Here is a 19,635-nt window from a genome sequence, read left to right as displayed (position 1 = left end):
TTATTTAAATTTAAGTTTCGTGTTCCAATAGTGCCTTTCGTTAAGGCTCGAAGGACCATGTATAATTTTGAGTACTTACTTTTTCGTCACTGTGACTCACCTTCGTATGTTAGATTAGTTTAAACGTTAATAAATAAGAAAGCGCAAGTAATAGTGTTGATATGTTTTATGTTTTGATGTATTATATGTGTTCTTTAAGTGTATATACAGAATGATTCAAATGGAATTTATAGAATGATTTTGACAATTTTATTTGTTTAAAATTGAAGTGGCGTTCGGGTCGCATTGTACGTCCCTTTTGTTGATTGTATTCGGATGTGCAGTGTGGTGTCATCGTGTAGTGTCATCATGTAGTTTCATCGTGTATGGGTGTAGTTGTGTGTGCATTGGTGCGCAGTGTTCTCTTGAGTGAGGTGGTAAGTGTGGTGGTGTGGTGTGGTGAGTGTGCAGTGTTAGGTTGTAAGTTTAGATGCGTGGAAGACCGAATCTCATTTGTCCAATTTGAATCATCCACATCCATTTTCAAGACAAACCTATAATCAAAAATACAAATGTAGATTTTTTAAAGCTATAATCGTAGCATATATATTTTTTCGGTTATGTATATAATTATATATAATTTTCAGCAATTTTCCGACCGTCGATCCACGTCCCTAGTGAAATTCTCTACTAAATTGAGTATATTTTCGATTTTTCGGGTTTTCCGACTTTCCCATAATTTTTAACGATTTCCCGACCATCGAATCACGTCCCTAGTGAAATTCTCTGTAATTTTTATTATAAACCCAAACGATTACCCACCTCCCGCCCAACCGACGCGTGGGGCGTAATCCGCAAACGAGCGGAATTTGCCGATTCATGAAAGGCAGGAGTTTTTAAGCGTCGAGATCTTAAACTGCTCAGCTACAGAAAGAAAAATTTCAACAGCTAAGATTTAAAATTTACAAAAACAAAAGGTTAAAAAATGTTTAATGTTACTTATTAAGCGAAGACAAAATAGTTTTTTTAATGCTAAAGATCGAATCAGACAGGTCAAATGTGCTGGAATGAGAATTAAAATCATAACATATTTGGCGGAATGGTTCGTTTAACTCAAAATTCGTTCTCGAAGATTTTAAAATTAATGGTCTAAACTGCCTAGATGAACGAAATGAGACATTAAACTTGATATCAGACAAAAGGAAAGAGCTACAAACAGAACCATTCAGAAGTTTTACTAGAAATATTATACCTAGCATTTCCCTACGACTAGTGAGTGTAGGTAGATTTATAAGTTTTAAACGACTAGTATACGGAGGAAGATTAAATCTTTGACCTAAAGCAAAAAGTAAAAATTGTTTTTGAACAGACTCTAACTTATCAGAATGGGTATTGTAACTAGGATTCCATACCACAGAACCATACTCCAATATAGGTCTTACCAATGTTTTAAAAAGAATATTAGTAATATACGTATCACTAAATTCTTTAGACCAACGTTTAACAAAGCTAAGAACACCTTTAGCTTTTAAAACAATTGAATTTACATGAGAATTAAAATTTAGTTTAGGGTCCATAGTAACTCCTAAATCAAAAAAGCTAGATACTTGCTCTAAACTGAAGTTATTTATTACGTAGAGAGAAGGATCAACAGATCTACGGGAAAAGCACATCGTTTTACATTTTTTAAGATTCAGTGGCATATCATTTATGTGACACCAAGTAACTAAATTATTTAAGTCCGATTGTAACTCAGTTCTATCATTATAAGAAGTATATGATTTAAAAAGTTTTACATCATCTGCATATAATAAAATGCTTGAAAACTTAATTACGGAAGGTATATCATTAATAAACAATAAGAACAGAATCGGACTGAGATGACTACCTTGTGGAACGCCTGAAGGGACCATAATTGAATCGGAAAAAGTGTTATTTATCAACTTCAAACTTTACATGCAGCGCCTTTTTAAACACTAGCGCCAAACTTGTATTCTTGTTGTCTCCCTAGCCGAAGAAAGAGACAGCTGATATATACCTATGCGGATACTAATAGTATTGTACACTATTGTAAACATATATGTACCCCACGTGTTTCTTAATTTTTAGATAATTTTATTTAATAACGTGTTGCATTTGTTTATGTACGTTACAAAATTTACCAAATAAAATAATAATTTACTTACGTGATGACGAGCAGCAGTTGTAATAATGTATACAAAATATAGTAACACTATAGTATACAAAAGCACTACAACAATGTTTTTATTAATTCTATTAACACTTTAGATTTGTTTTTTTTTTTTGAATTTATACTTCTTATACGACGTCGGACTTTAACTCGTTAAACAATTATCGCAACCTATAGCATTGAACAATTAACGCGAGAGAGAGAGTGAATGAGAGTAAAGCAGAGAACTTAAAACACTTGCCATGCTTATGGTTTTTGAGCAATTCTTGTTTTTGTAGAACAATGTTTAAATTTTTGGTCGGTGACATATTCACATGTGTACGCACATGTATGATTGTATGCTTGTGCATTTTTATTTCGTTTCTGTTTCATTTCTGCGAATTCTCAACTATTTTGTGTGACTTTTGGTTGAAATACTCTGCTTGGGCCGTTGAAAAGTTAAGGCTATACTTCACAGGATCATTTCTGTAGTCAGTCTTCATTTACTTTCTTTGCAAATCGAAAGTATTAGCACCCGCGATGGGGAGGTATATCGTTCTATCTGACAGCGTGAGGTTTATGAACTTAATTTCTAATTTTGTCTTGTGGCATATTAAAAACGATGTTTCTTCGATGATCGCTCGGTTACAACGGATAAAACGACTTCTGAGTGGTGATTTTAATGAATAAATTTCAAGGTTTTATACAAATAATTATATATAATAATGCAGTCAATAAGTACAGTAGGGCAATTCACAATCTGGTGCAAATAGTCTTGCATATTTGCAATTGCAAATTCGCTGTAAATTTTGTTAGTGTAAAAGCAACAATATGCCTCAATATGTCAACTGCAGGTTCGCAAGCTTTTGCAGATATTATCGGAGAACCAGTTGAGTACAAGGTACTCCTTGCGAGAGATTTCAATGTAAATTTCTCATTGCCAGAAGCTGAACCACTACTGGCATTCCTCAGAGAGAAATTTTCATTAGAATTTTCAATGGAAGAAATGATCCTACGACAAAAGGATGTACGACTATTGATGCGGTATTCGCGAGAAATGTAGATAAAATAGATGTAAGACGTTAACGCTGAAACCCTACCCTGAGCTCGATCACTGGATTGTCAAATAAAAGTCACACTTTAATGGCTATACACTAATCTTTATTTTTAAATCCTTATAACTTAACACTTTATTGATCAATACTCTACTTTACAACTCTAACTTATAACTTGTTTAAACTTTAGTCGACAACTCTCTTATCAAAACTGTGTGTTGCTGCCAGTCCGGCAGCACTTATATAGTCGATTATAAACGATGCATGGCCACTCGAACATTCTGCCAATCACTAATATCGATGTATAGACACATCTGGCAAGTTATCGATTTCGATTGTCAATTCTAGTTAGTTCTGGTACCATATTCGTTACACTGCCCTCCACTTAAGTCGGATCGTCTCGATTAGACAAACTTCCAGAACCAAACGCTTAGTATTTCTTCCCTTAATTTCGTCTTCTAGGACACTGTCGTCCTCCTTAGCATGTCTTTCTCCATTGGCATTAATCTTAAACTTTAAATCAATCAGTAACCAAAAATTATACTCACAGTCGTCGACTCCGTTGGTTCCTGGACAGCTGACTGATAAGCCAGGAACATGGATATATGGATATCCTCTGTACCTGTGGTGGTACCTATCCACAAATTTTTTAAAATGCTCTTCCAAATTTCGGATGAATCTTTCCACCCTGTCATCGGATCGTGGATGTGATGCAGCTTCAAATATTTTCCGGACACATAGCTGCTGGCACATCTCCCAACTTTTGATGTCCGCGTACACCATCTCGTCAGTCTCTTGGCTTAGAATTGGGTATTTTTTCATCCTAGCCATCAAACCACTCCTGTTTCCTGATTTGCTGGTAGCTAAAGGACCCTCTACAACCATGGCAAATCGCTCAAATGGAGCTTCCGAACTGTATTGCTTCATCTCGCTATGAATCCTGAATCTGAATGCTTCTATGCACTGAGCACTATTAGCCTTGCACGAAGTTTCCGTGATTCTTATGTGCCCTTCTCTTGGACCTTTGTGCATATCGTAGCGAGCTTTAGGTGATCTTTCGTTTCGAGCAACCATGAGAGATCGTGAGCAGAATCCTCCTTTGCCTTTCCACGCTCGATATAAGCAACCAGCCACCAACTTAAAACTGTTCCACTGTGTCTTTGCGACTACAGGTTCTACTGATATATCTTTCTTTGGACGTTTCACAATTGGAGCTTCATCTTGAGATTCTTGTTCCTTCATATCACAATCTTTTGTCCATGACACGTCTGTCTTCTCTGGGATCACCTGCGTCAATATATGTGCCTCCTGCTTCTTCAATTGTGTAGACACCTGTGTTGAAACCTGCTATGGTATACACTCTCCATGCACTTCCAACTGTGTTAACACCTCTGCTCTATTTAAGGTCACATCCATAGACTCGTCCTCCTTCAACTGTGAGGACACCCCATTCGATTCCAACTGTGTTGACAAAATCTCTCCATGTGTTTCCAAAGGTCTTGACATACGCGCCTCATTCGCTTCCAAGTGTGTTGACAAAATCTCCTCGTGCGCTTTCAGCTGTGTTAACACGTCTGCTCCTTTTAAGGTCACATCCATTGGCTCCTCCTCCTCTTCCAACTGTGAAGACACCCCATTCGCTTCCAACTGTGTTGACACATCCACTATATATGAGTTCACCTCATTCGACGGACTTTCCTCCTGCTCTTTCGACTGTAATGTAATTTTCGGTGGCATACTAGAGCACGTCCTCTTAAATTGGCTACGCATATGATCCCCATACGCTTCTATCTGGCTGGACATATGCGATTGCTGTTCTATAAACTCTGACAATTGTGTTGATATCTGGGACATAGCGGTCCACAACGTGTTCAAGTCTTCTTGAGTAAACTGAGCCATTTTTTCTTCTGCATTCGAATAGTAATTACCCGTTTGAAGAACAACAAAGCAGCGGGAGCCGATAGATTACCGGCAGCGCCAATTACCGTGGGATAAGCCTCCTAAATATCGCATACAAAGTTCAATTGAGTGTACTGTGTGAAAGACTAAAGCGCACCGTCAACAAACTGATTGGACCTTATCAGTGTGGCTTTAGACCTGGAAAATCGACAACTGACCAGATATTCACCATGCGCCAAATCTTGGAGAAGACCCGTGAAAAAAGGATCGACACACACCACCCTTTTTTGTCGATTGTAAAGCTGCTTTCGACAGCACGAAAAGGAGCTGCCTTTACGCCGCGATGTCTGAATTTGGTATCCCCGCAAAACTAATACGGCTGCTGAAGCCGAGGAAGGGGACCAGGTGGAGAGCGACCTGGTTACACTTGGGAGTGGCGCACAATCGTCGATTCGGCTATAACCGGCTAAACGGTTGCAACGCCAATCACATACATACCTAGATATGCGTCGTGCAAATAAAGCAGTACAGAGAGAAAAATATCCTTTACCAATTTTTGACAACTTTATGACCAAACTAAGGGGAGCCAAGTATTTCTCTCGTCTTGATTTAAAAAACGCCTATCATCAGTTAGATTTGGCTGAGTGCAGTAGAGAAATTACTACATTTATTACGCACCGGGGTTTATTTCGTTATAAACGTTTAATGTTTGGGGTGAATTCGGCCCCAGAGATGTTTCAAAGGTTAATGGAAGAACTAATATCTCCTTGCAAAATGCATTGAGCTATTATTGATGACGTAATAATTTTTGGGAGTAACCTTGAAGAACATGACAAAGCACGGGAAACGGTTAAGACAATTTTTAAAACAAAAATTGTTTTGCTGAACGAAAAAAATGCATGATAAGAACTCAAAGACTGAAATTTTTGAGACACATTCTGTCGGATAAGGGGATTGAAGTTGATCCCGAAAAAGTAAAAGTTCAGAGCGCCAAAGGATAAGGAAGAAGTACGTAGTTTTCTTGGTTTAGTTACATATGTGGGTAAGTTTGTAGTTGACTTTGCAGACAGCACCGAGCCACTAAGGAAACTAATGAAGAGCAATGAGAAATTTGTTTGGGGCAAAGAGCAGGACGAAGCATTCCAAAGATTAAAGGCGAAAATTTCCGCTGTATCGAAACTCTCATACTTTAACCCACAGGATAAAACGTGTTTAATTGCAGTTCGGTGGCCCTGGGTGCTGTACTAGGGCAATTTGATAAGGCAAATACTTCTCGAATCATTTCATTTGCCAGTAAGAGTCTCTCACCGGTGAAAAGAGATATTCACAAACTGAAAAGGAAAGTCTAGCCCTGGTGTGGGCTGTGGAAAAAATTTATTATTATTTGGCTGTACTACACTTTGATTAGATAACCGATCACAAGCCACTAGAAACCATATTTAAACCAACCCCCGTCGAGGATCGAAAGATGGTTGTTAAGGTTACAATCATATCGTTTCCGAGTGATATATAAAGCAGGAAAAGAAAATATTGCGGATTCAATATAAAGACTTTCCCAAGAAAACAACGCTGATCCATATGACTGGGCCGGGGAGGAAAATATTTTCCGAGTTGTGTCAACTTTGATACTGAAATCGCTCTCCATATCACAGATTAGCGAGATGTCTACTTTAGACTCTCTATAGTTGGTGATATTCTATTACGGGGCACTAAACTAGTGATCCCACGAAAGTTACGAGAAATAATTCTAGGCCTCGCACATGAGGGACTTTCAGAAATAAGTGCAATGAAACGGAGGTTACGCTCCAAAGTTTGGTGGCCTTGTGTTGACAAATATGTTGAAAATTACGTCAAGACCTGTCAAGATTGCCTTATAGTGTCAATGCCTCCAAAACCACCCCCGATGGAGAGGCACTCTTTCCCGAATGGACCCTGGAAATGCTTAGCAGCAGATCGTTTTTCGTCCTTTACTTAATGGGGGATTGGTACTAATTGATTACTACTCCAGATATATGGAGTTCAACGTGATCAAATTGATAGCATCCAAAACCATTATAGATGAAATGGAAGAGATATTTTCAAAGATTGGGATTTCCAGAGACACTAACGTCTGACAATGGAAGGCAATTCATAAGCGTTGAGTTTAAAAGTTTTTTCAATACCAATGATATAAGACTAATGACTACGCCCCCATACTGGCCCCAGGCTAACGGTTAAGTAGAGAATATGAACAAGTCCCTAGTGAAACGTTTAAAGATAGCTCACGCAAACAACGAAAGCTACAAGAAAGAAATTCAGAAGTTCGTTTTAATGTACAATGTTACTTCACATGGTACAACCGGCGTTCCACCGACAGAACTAATGTTTAACAGAGTAATAAGAGACAAAATCCCCTGCATTCAGGACCTTGTAGGGGAAATGGCAGACTCAGAAAAGAAAGATAAGGACATGCGGGAAAAAGAAAAGGGAAACAGTTGACTGACAAGGCCAGGAGTGCGGGAGATAATGGCATCCAAGTTGGAGATACAGTACTCGTAAAGAACGTGATATTTCCGCATAAATTGACACCCACATTTGATACTACAAGATAAAGGGTGATTTTTTAAGAGCTTGATAACTTTTTAAAAAAAAAAAACGCATAAAATTTGCAAAATCTCATCGGTTCTTTATTTGAAACGTTAGATTGGTTCATGACATTTACTTTTTGAAGATAATTTCATTTAAATGTTGACCGCGGCTGCGTCTTAGGTGGTCCATTCGGAAAGTCCAATTTTGGGCAACTTTTTCGAGCATTTCGGCCGGAATAGCCCGAATTTCTTCGGAAATGTTGTCTTCCAAAGCTGGAATAGTTGCTGGCTTATTTCTGTAGACTTTAGACTTGACGTAGCCCCACAAAAAATAGTCTAAAGGCGTTAAATCGCATGATCTTGGTGGCCAACTTACGGGTCCATTTCTTGAGATGAATTGTTCTCCGAAGTTTTCCCTCAAAATGGCCATAGAATCGCGAGCTGTGTGGCATGTAGCGCCATCTTGTTGAAACCACATGTCAACCAAGTTCAGTTCTTCCATTTTTGGCAACAAAAAGTTTGTTAGCATCGAACGATAGCGATCGCCATTCACCGTAACGTTGCGTCCAACAGCATCTTTGAAAAAATACGGTCCAATGATTCCACCAGCGTACAAACCACACCAAACAGTGCATTTTTCGGGATGCATGGGCAGTTCTTGAACGGCTTCTGGTTGCTCTTCACCCCAAATGCGGCAATTTTGCTTATTTACGTAGCCATTCAACCAGAAATGAGCCTCATCGCATCTCATCTCATCTCATCGAACACATTTCGAACCGAACACTGATTTTGGTAATAAAATTCAATGATTTGCAAGCGTTGCTCGTTAGTAAGTCTATTCATGATGAAATGTCAAAGCATACTGAGCATCTTTCTCTTTGACACCATGTCTGAAATCCCACGTGATCTGTCAAATACTAATGCATGAAAATCCTAACCTCAAAAAAATCACCCGTTATAATGTAGTAAAGCGAGAAGGAAACGTTGTGCAGATTTCAGCTGGCGGTAAAACATACACTAGGAATGTTGGTCATTTAAAAAAAATTGTAACCACAAACCCATTGAGTCCTGCAGCTATAGTTTGCCTCAACACCGATTCTTTTTCTCGACCTACGTCTTTGCAAACTTTGATACCACAGGAAACTTCAACATCTGGATAACAGCAAAAGCCAGGCGAGAACCTTACACTACGTCTGGAGAAAAAGAAAGGAGTGTGGAGGTCTGTACCTGTAAGAGAGAGTGACAATACAGTATCATAATTCAGAAATAATGAACATCATATGTAACGTGCCTGAATTCAGATTAGAAGTGCCGGACGGGAAATTGAATAATTATTAATATTTAATTAACAATTATATTAGTTTAACATGTGTACGGATATATCTGTGAATTATATGAACTATAATAAATTTGGAAATTGAAGGACATTACGCTAACGAACAGCCATTCTATTTTATATTATATGTAGATATTAGAAAGTGTTTGTATTGGAGATTAGGAAAGTGTGGATTTTAGACTTTTTCAGGCAATTTTTTTTTAAAGAATTAACGAAATCGATTTAGCTGTTCTCGAGTTATGCGCTTTGCAGCACATTTACTGCCGGATCCTATGTACATAAGTTGTGCTAAAATCAACAATAATTTTTAAATAATTAATATAACTCGAAAAACAATATCTAGTTGATCGTATTGTGAATCTAAACCATCCTCAAACCCCCTGGAATACACATAAAAAATTTCATCAAAATCTGTCCAGCCGTTTAGGAGAAGTTCAATGACTAACACACGTACAGAAGATTTATATATATAATTTCGATATACAACTTCCAAGAAAGTGAACTTTAATATTAATCTCGTATTGCTTGTAAAAACTGTTTTAGTGAAATATAAACGGCAGCCATTATTATTGTTTGTCCATTAGAATGGCATTGGGAAATACATATATCACCTATATTCGAAACATGTGAAAGTGAAGTGAGTAAACCTAAAAAAGTGTCTCTTCGAAAAAAAAAATACAACATATTACATACAGTTGAACAATATATCTATATATGAATACAAGTGGGAAAACAATAAAATAATACAAACGGGCGCGAAATCAATTTAACTTCGGCAAACATCACGGTCGCGAAAAAACACAAAAAAAACACACAAAAAAACAACCTACGGCACACAGGAAAGTACAAGATTTACAGGAGTTAACAGAAACAGCACCAACAACCAACGAGGGAGAATCCACACAAAACCAACACAGGAAAAGCGGCAACACAAAACCAAAAAACAAAATTAAGTATACGACCAAATACCCTTGATGGAAAAATAAGTGAGTCGTATCTAGTCAATTTATATATATAAAACAAAAATAATTAAATTGAGCGTTTATGTATGTACATGATACAGCTTTAACAGTTATTTTAATATACTGCAAGTTTATAAGCCCGTTAATCAAAAACCGGTTAGCGGTAACCCTTTAATAACAGTAAGATCATTCGTTTTATATATAATTATAACACAAAACAAAACATTACCGCTAATTGCCTATATGCTTAGTCGTGTTTCAAACACACCATAAATCCAAAAAAAAAAAAAAATTACATAAGTCAAGTATTTATTACTTGCAGAATTTTCCAGTGATAGCCCTTGTACTTATTAAGTAACAAGCTGGTTCGCTAACCTAAGCAGGGGCAAAGGCAAAACCAAAAAAAAAAAAAAGCAAAAGAAGCTTTCATATACATACATACTTGCATATTGTACATATTTTGGAATACAAAAAAAAAAAAGACATATGTTCCAATTTCATATATTCATTATTCATATCTTTGAATACATTTTATCACTTTTCTGCGTTTATCACATATAACAAAACAAAAAAAACAAAATATATATATATAAATTTATAATACCACGTACATAATCCAACCTATGTCAACCATAGGTTATACAATACACAAACATAATAAATAAAGATATATTTACATATATAAATATATAAACACCCCCATATACATACGTACTGTCTATCTCACATTTTCAGCATTACCATCTTACAGTAATTGATTACCTACATATATGTATGTAGAATAATACAATACATTTATGTATATACATATTTCTCACTTATTTAAACTTCCTTCAACATAGACAGGAATATTTAATTATATACATAAATAAATACATACATATATATTCATTGCTTAGTTATAAAAATTTTCTTTGTGTATTCACATACTTACAACCTACATTAATTAATTATACAGGTTAACAAATACATATGTATATACATGTTATCATTTATTTAAATTTTCGTTGCAAAATCTCTTCAGCCCGCTACAAAGCGTACACTTATTCAAACAAAATATACAACATTCAGCGTTAATGTTATAAAAAAAAAAAGAAAAAAGAAACTGAAATTGAATTTAAAAATACATAAAATCGGTTTATTCGTTCTAGTGGCGATTATACAAAAACATAATAATAATATTTAATATATCAATAATAAAATTCCTTTGAACAATGAGACAAATTAAAATTTCTCAACAAACACCTTTCGAAAAAAAAATATATATATATATATATATTTATATATATATATAATTATTCAATACAACAGACACGTTAATAAAAGTCATTCCTTCGTGTCAAATCAAAATAACCAACGGCAATCGTTGTGTGAACTCTGTAAAGGAGGTCATAAGTTAAGATCTTGCGAGAGATTCAAAAAATTACCCACTTCAGATAGAAACAATCTTGTTCGGCAATACAAACTTTGCAAAAACTGTCTGTCAAACTATCATATGACAAAAGACTGTGAAAGCAAATTCAATTGTGTATATTGCCAACGAAGACATCACTCATTGCTTCATATTAACAATTTTCAAAATATGAAGCAAAATCAATTTCAAAAAACCACGGGGTTAGTCGCTACAACTTCATGTAGTAATCCAGAAACATCAAATCCCGAAAAAAGGGAAGAACAACCAAGTTGCTCTAAAGCAGCAAACATCCAAGCGCTTCATTCAGAAAATGAAAGCAAAATTCTTTTACCCACTGCGGTCATCACCATTGAACATAAGGGTGATTTATTCAAACTAAGAGCACTAATAGATCAAGGCTCTCAAAGATCCTTTATATCTTCAAAGGCTCAAAATCGGCTCAAACTGCCAATAAAACATTCCAACTTTCAAATCTCGGGAATGGGTGGAAGAATTATTCAAAATTCCAACAAAATATGCCCAATCACCATAGTATCTCCAAGTGCGGATATTAGAATAGATGCGCAAGCCATCGTTCTACCGCAACTTACAAATTTGCTTCCAAGTTATGAAGTTAATAAAAAACACTGGGAAAAATGCTCACATCTCAAGTTAGCAGATCCCAACTGTCATACCCCATCCCAAATCGACATATTATTAGGCAGTGACTTAATACCTCAAATAATTCTTGAAGGTATTGAGAAAATCTCCAATAAATTGTTAGCCCAAAATACAATCTTTGGATGGATTATAAGTGGCCAAGTCACTGAAAAAATCAATTCTTTCACCACTCAAGTGGAAAATATCTCAAACGAGTATTTAAATAATGAACTTAAAAAATTCTGGGAAGTAAAAGAATTACCTCAGACTATTCAACCTTCAGAAGAAGACCAGGCATGCGAAGCCTACTACAAGTCCACAACAACAAGAAACGAACATGGTCGTTATGTTGTGCGACTACCATTCAAACCAACTTTTCCAGAAACCACAGCTCTAGGCCACTCTAGAATATCAGCAGTCCAGCAATTTCTAAGCCTGGAAAAAAGCCTGATAAAGAAAAGCGAGCTTAAATCAGCATATGACAACGTGATGGACGAATATCTCGATCTCAATCATATGGAAGAGACTGTGCCATATGAAAAAGTATCTAAAGGTAGATATCTATCTTTTTATCTGCCACATCACGGGGTAATTAGACCAGATAAAATTACAACAAAAGTACGAGTAGTTTTCAATGCCTCGAAGAGTACTAGCTCAGGCAAATCACTTAATGATGTACTATACACAGGGCCAACGTTACAACCTGATCTCATGTTGCTAATTCTAAATTGGCGCATGTTTAAATACGTTTTCAATGGAGATGTAGAAAAAATGTATAGGCAAATTCTAGTACACAAAGATGACCAAGATTTTCAACGTATAGTCTTCCGCAAATCAAACAATAGCCCAATTAACGACTACAAACTCAAAACAGTGACCTTTGGCATAAATTGCGCACCATATTTGGCCATTAGAACGTTACATGAAGTTGCAAAAACATGTAAACAAAACTTGCCTTTAGCATCTTCTGTGTTGCAAACACAAACATACGTAGACGATATACTTTCGGGTAGCCACAGTATTCCATTAGCATGCGAATCACTATCGCAAGTGATAGAAGCACTGAAATCAGCAGGTTTTCCTTTAAAGAAAATCACATCAAATCACCCCGAAATAATAAAAGGTATAAAAGAGGAAGACTTATTAGATACAGACTTTCTTAAATTTGAAAAGGCTAGCACAACCAAAACTCTAGGGATTCAATGGAATGCGATAACAGATCAATTCTCATATACAATTGAGTCAATATCTGCAATGTCCGCCATTACAAAACGACAAATACTTTCCTCGGTGGCAAAACTTTTCGACCCCGCAGGATGGCTTTCGCCAATAATGATTCAAGCAAAAATGCTCATTCAAGAATTGTGGCAAGATGGCACTGAATGGGATGAACAGGTAAAACCTGTACGTTTAACTAAATGGGTTCAATTTGCTAACAACCTACACACCATATCAGAAATTCGAATCCCTCGATGGGTTAACTTCACGCCTGACATGAATGTAGAATTACACGGTTTCTGTGACGCCTCTGAAAAGGCATATTGCGCAACGGTCTACGTACGAACTCAGTACGATAGCAAAATATCTTCACATCTCTTGGTAGCCAAAGCCAAAGTTGCACCTTTGAAGACACTAAGCCTGCCACGGCTCGAACTGAATGGTGCTCTTCTGTTAGCAAAATTAATTTCAATAATTCAAACCCATCTAAAATTAAACAATCACAAAATGTATCTTTGGTCAGACTCAGAGATAGTTTTAGCATGGTAAGAAAAACCACCATATACATGGAAGACCTATGTATCTAATCGCATATCACAAATCTTAGATTTAGTTGGCCCAGCCAAATGGCAACATGTTGCAAGTGCAGATAACCCAGCGGATCTAGGGACAAGAGGTTGTAAACCACTTCACCTCACCAGCACTACACTCTGGTGGAACGGTCCTACACGGCTAACAGAATCACAAGAATTCTGGCCAAAGTCTCCTGCTCGGAATATAATACCGCCAGAAAGTCGGAGAATTGAAAATTTTTATATCACTCCCGAAGAGGATGATATTCTCCACCGATTTTCATCATTTCCTAGAGCACTAAGGGTAGTCGCTTATATGCACAAATTTACCCAAAGACTTAAACAAAAAATAAAAGGAGTACCAAATGACCCTTGCGTGCAACTAACGCATTCCGACTTCTAAATCTAAGTTGCTCGATAGACAACCTCTCGAAAAGGGAAGCTCTCTTCTCGTCTTAAACCCATTCTTGGACGCTAAGGGATTAATCAGGGCAAATGGAAGACTAGCGAACTCCAGCCTTAGTTACAACGAACGATACCCCATCATTATTCCAGAGAAATCCCGTTTTACTTATCTATTCCTAATATATCTCCACCAACTTACAATGCACGGTGAGCATCGCTTGATGCAACAAATGGTCCGACAAGAATATTATATACCGCGATTAAAGCCACAAATAAAAAGAACGATCTTCACGTGTAAACAGTGTACTATGTACAAACACAAGATGCGTACTCAGATAATGGCAGCCTTACCACCCGAACGTTGCAATTATGCTCTACCCTTTACCATCACTGGGGTTGATTTTGCTGGACCTTTCCAGATAAAGGCCTCAATGTTAAGGTCGCCCTCTTTCAGAAAAGGGTATGTGGCTGTTTTTGTATGCTTTACGACAAAGGCAGTACACCTCGAGCTATGTTCAGATCTGACTACTGCGGCTTTTCTTGCAGCATTTGCATGCTTTGTCGGACGACGCGGATTTCCTTTAAAGATAATGAGCGACAATGGAAAAAACTTTGTCGGAGCTCAAAGAGCCACAGAGAAGGAGTTTATAAACTTCTTGAAAGAAGTCTCCCCTGAGATTATCAATAAATATACACCCCAAGGGATCGATTGGCAATTTATACCCCCATGTTCTCCACACATGGGCGGACTCTGGGAATCAGCAGTGAAAAGCTTTAAGTCCCATTTGAAGAAAACGGCAGGTAATCATAAATTCAATTACGAGGAGTTTACCACACTACTCGCTCGAATAGAAGCCGTACTAAACTCAAGGCCCATATCACCCCTCTCGCAAGATCCCTCCGATTTCACAGCCCTCAAACCAGGTCATTTCTTAAGAGGAGCTCCTCTTCTCGCCATACCTGAGACAGAAGGAGACTCACTCTCTTTAATAATTCGATGGGAAAGAATAAAGAGAAAAGGTTCATCGAGGATCAGATGGTCACATAAGAGTAGTCGATGTAAGAACGCAAACCGGCATATTAACGCGACCACTCGTTAAATTGTGTTTTCTTCCTAACACTGAAGAACCGATAACACCACAACCGCGACATCAAGCGCATAAATAAACTCAAAAGCTAATATACTCGTGTAACTCAAAACCGTAATCGCAAATAAACCGACGAAATTAAATGCAAATAGAACTGAATGAAAATATGTAAATAGGACTATGTATGATATACTAATAACTACAAACAAATATCATAACCAAAATTAAGAACGAAACCACGTCTTTAACATATATCCTTATTCCCATAGAAATGGACGGAGAAGATATCGCTAATACTCCAAAACTAGTGAAGTCCGCTGTTAACGCCCCAAGGATATCAGCTCCACCCATGGCCGCTCCAAGAATTCAAAGAGGAACGAGGACGTCCAGCCAACCCATTCATACCAGCACATCCGTAATGTCGTCAGCCACAGTAGCAGTGGATACCAATGAAGAGCAGCCAGTTATCGATTTGGGACCTTCCCGATGCAGTTTGTACCATCGAGCCCACGCATTGAAGAGATGCTCAATCTTTAAGAGCATGAAGCCCACGCAACGGCAGCAGATTGCCAGAGCACACGGGCATTGCATGAATTGCCTGGAAGACACTCACGCCACTATCGAGTGTCTCATCGACGGCTCATGTCAGTACTGCCAAAGGCCACATCATACACTATTCCATCGCTTCCCTAGACGAGCTAACACACCTTCGATTCCCTCGAGCATTAGGCGCAGACCAAAGAACGAATTTGCCCAGCGGCGAAGAGTTCCAGTTCATCGTAATAAGCAAATCTACTCATCACGTTCTCGGCCACTTCCGATGTCATATGGACCTCTTCGTCATCGGCGACATAGACGCTCAACGGGATTGAGCGCCGTCGTCGACACATTAAAACAGTTGCAACGTCTTCTAGGCAATTAATTCGCCTAGGGGGCCGGGATGTTCACATGAGTTAGAATAAGTGATCATGTGGCATCCCTACAGTCTATTCTACCATACTCACCATACCATCCACCAACTAAATCCACAATACAATCATCAAACACATCACACCACCCACGCATATTCACCACGCAACAAGCCATAAAAGGATCCTCACGCGAAGAAAACGCCCCTTTTTTTCATCGAGATTTCCGTCCCGTCGCAGCATCGATCAACGTGCCCAGAGTATCCCGCCGAGTTCCCCCCGAGAACAATCATCGTTTAAATAAATTTAAAAATCGTACCGAATTAGAAAAGTGGATTAAAGTGAAATTATAAATTAAAGTGAAATGTAAACCAAAATTCAAAGTATATAAACAACGCATAAATCAGAAACTAATCGAATTAAAAATTAACTTACTTTTAAAGAAAAAAGCAAAGGTCTGTCGAACTATTATTTAAAGCAGAAAAAACTCGTGGGCAGGCAAAGTAAGTATTTAATACTGGTATATCTCGCATGCACTTCCATATGATCTGTAGAAAATTTGGCCATAGTATCATCGGACCGATGATAAATAGCCACCCCACCTGCTGGACGATTGTCTCTTGCTATAAGGATGAAATTTGGAATGTCAATGGTTTCTTCGTTACTCACATGAGTTTCTGATAATATTAACATACTCATTTTCTCAACAACAGCATCAACTGATAGGTCATGTACATGTCGTCGTAAGCTTTGACAATTGAATGAAAAAATAGATAACCATTTTTTTTAGAAATTCAATCAATAAATGTCAAATGAAATATTTAAATAAATTAATTTTCCATTTAATATAACCATTTTTTTGTAGAAATTCAATCAATAAATGTCAAATGAAATATTTAAATAAATTATTTTTCCATTTAATATTCCCAGGCAAAGACTGCGTATAGTATACATAGTATATTATAAGAATACACGCGGTGTATATCAGATAACTGCAATTATTCCATTTTTTGAGTCATTGGTTGAGTAACGTAAAAAATAGTATTAGTGCATATAAGACAAAACTCATCAAACACTAATATCCACTAAAACACATTTACGCACAGCACACAGCCTGTACCGCCGCTAGGCAAATGTGGCCTGGGGGAATTGACTAACGATGTGTTTTGTTCGTTGATATTGTGTATTACATTTAATGTTTTAAGTTATTTAATGACAGTAAAGTTAATACTTTTAGGTTCTAATATATTTCTTTTAATATTAATATATTGAAAATGAATAAAGACGCACGAAAGTGCATATTCAATGAAATAATGAAAAATTTAATGTGACAAAATTCTCACTGGGTATCTTAACGTTCGTGCTCAGCTACGAAGTCACAATTCCACTCGTTCCGATCAGTGTACTGAACTCATTCATGTTTATTTTCATCTTGACCAATGAATAATTGAGTAAAATGAAATTGTTACTATACACTCGTTTGAGTCATAAATTGACGGCACATATAAGTGTAGAAATACTATGAGTTTTTTTGGTTTCATGGAAATGAGTCTTAGTAATTTTTGATATTAGTATTAGTACTCATTTGCACTAATTCGTTTGGCTCATGAGTTAGTGCACTAATTTCATTAGTACTCAATCTGGTGTATATCTGTATAAAAAAATCTGTTGCGAAAACGGCTGAAAATGCTCACCCACAAAAGTGCCTAACGTGCCATAAGAAGTTTTCACTTCAAAAATTCAGGGGGAATGAATAATGCATTACATTAAAATATCTGAGAGATTTACCTACATATATTTTCGGTGAAAAATTACCCTTAGGCTCTGAGTTCTTCATGTTCGATATCAGGGGCCTTGAAAAGTCATGGTCCGATTTTGACATTTTTTCCACAAGTGATGTCACAGCTTAAATATAGTATTTGCATAATGTTTTATTCCGCTGTCTTTATTGGTTCCTAATGTTAATATTATAAAGTGAAGGAATCAGAAGAATTAAAAAGTTATATGGGAACTAGGCGTGGTTGTACCCGATTTCGCCCATTTTCCACCCGTGTCATCAGGGTAGTTCTTGAGATATGGTTTTTGACCCATTAGTGGGCGATGCCACGCCCATTTTCCATATTGTAAAAAAATCTGAGTGCAGCTTCCTTCTGCTATTTCTTCTCTAAAATTTAGTGTTTCTGACGTTTTTCGTTACTGAGTTAACTCACTTTAAGTAATTTTCAACCTAACTTTTGTATGGGAGGTGGTCGTGGTTATTATCCAATTTCTTTCATTTTTGGACTGTATAGACAGTTTAAGGATGTGGCTAAAAGAAACGGCTGCAGAAAGTTTGGTTTATATAGCTTTATTGGTTTGCGAGTTATATACAAAAAACCTATTTGGGGGCGGGGTCACGCCCACTTAAAAAAAAATTACATGTTATATGTATGTGTGTGTCGGTATACAGTGTGAATGTGTAACTCTCTCTTGAGTGATGTATGGTATGGATTGTAGGTGGTGGTGAGTGTGGTGAATGTAACGTGTTAGTGATGCGTATGTTGAATGTTGGGAATGGTGTGTGTCCAGGGTGCTATTAGTTTTCCGGGATTGAGTGCTAGTGTGATATTTATGTAAAGTATGTTGATTGAGCGTAGGGAATTGAGGCTCATTTAGCCATCCCAGTTCCCCTAGGCAAATTCTTAGCCTGGAGTTATTGCAGGGTGGCTACCATGTTGCTGAGGCCGGTTGGACGAAGGGATTGTGGCCTAGTCCGGTGCCGTCGTAATGTTGCCACGAATCCTCCGGAGAAGTTATCGGCCTTCGTTGTTCCTGTCGTTTAGGACGTCTTCTACCCCCGCGGTTGTGTTGAGCAGGGGGTCGCCAGGTTTGGGGGCTGATGTTGCCGTGCAGGTGCGAGTCGTGCAGCAGCATACACATTTGGCACAGATAGCTGGACGTACACTGAGTGGTGTGGGTAGGCGCAATTCAAATCAGGCAATGGCGATGGGCCTGGACGACCTGCAGACGTTGTTGAGATTGCATCCCTTTAAATTTGCCGCAGTGTGGCAACCTGTGAGAGCGACAACAAAGTGGACATCGGAGACGGGGTGGCTCATTCAGTGGCGACGTCGGAGTTGCTCGGGTTGCACGCCGTGCAGCGATTGACGGCGTTGCTGCCGTGATTTTTCGGAGCACTTCGGTTGGGACAGTCTCAGGGTGTGGCACATGGCCAGCGGAACGCATGGTTGGCATTGGTGCAGTTGCCCCATCGACATCCATCTTTAAGTTATTATTTGTGGTTTATTTTGCGCTTTTTTATCAGTTTATTATTAACGGTTTATGCACGGTTTTATCGGCTGTTGGCAAAAAGCATAGTTTAACGAGCTTCTATATGCAACCAATGCGCTATTTAGTAGGGGGAGGCAATCGTCATTGATTGAG

At 37.7% G+C, this 19,635-nt stretch overlaps 1 non-coding gene across 1 annotated transcript; it reads left to right on the top strand.

Annotated features, from left to right (window-relative positions):
• The first annotated feature begins 2,610 nt into the window (after positions 1-2,610).
• On the top strand, positions 2,611-2,824 carry LOC128922383 (small nucleolar RNA U3). The gene has a single exon (XR_008471622.1). It is a non-coding gene; the product is annotated as a small nucleolar RNA U3 (small nucleolar RNA).
• The last annotated feature ends 16,811 nt before the right edge of the window (positions 2,825-19,635 follow it).

This window comes from Zeugodacus cucurbitae, chromosome 5 (assembly GCF_028554725.1).
Source record: "Zeugodacus cucurbitae isolate PBARC_wt_2022May chromosome 5, idZeuCucr1.2, whole genome shotgun sequence".
Lineage (NCBI taxonomy): Eukaryota > Metazoa > Arthropoda > Insecta > Diptera > Tephritidae > Zeugodacus > Zeugodacus cucurbitae.
This window is presented reverse-complemented; position numbering and strand designations above follow the sequence as displayed.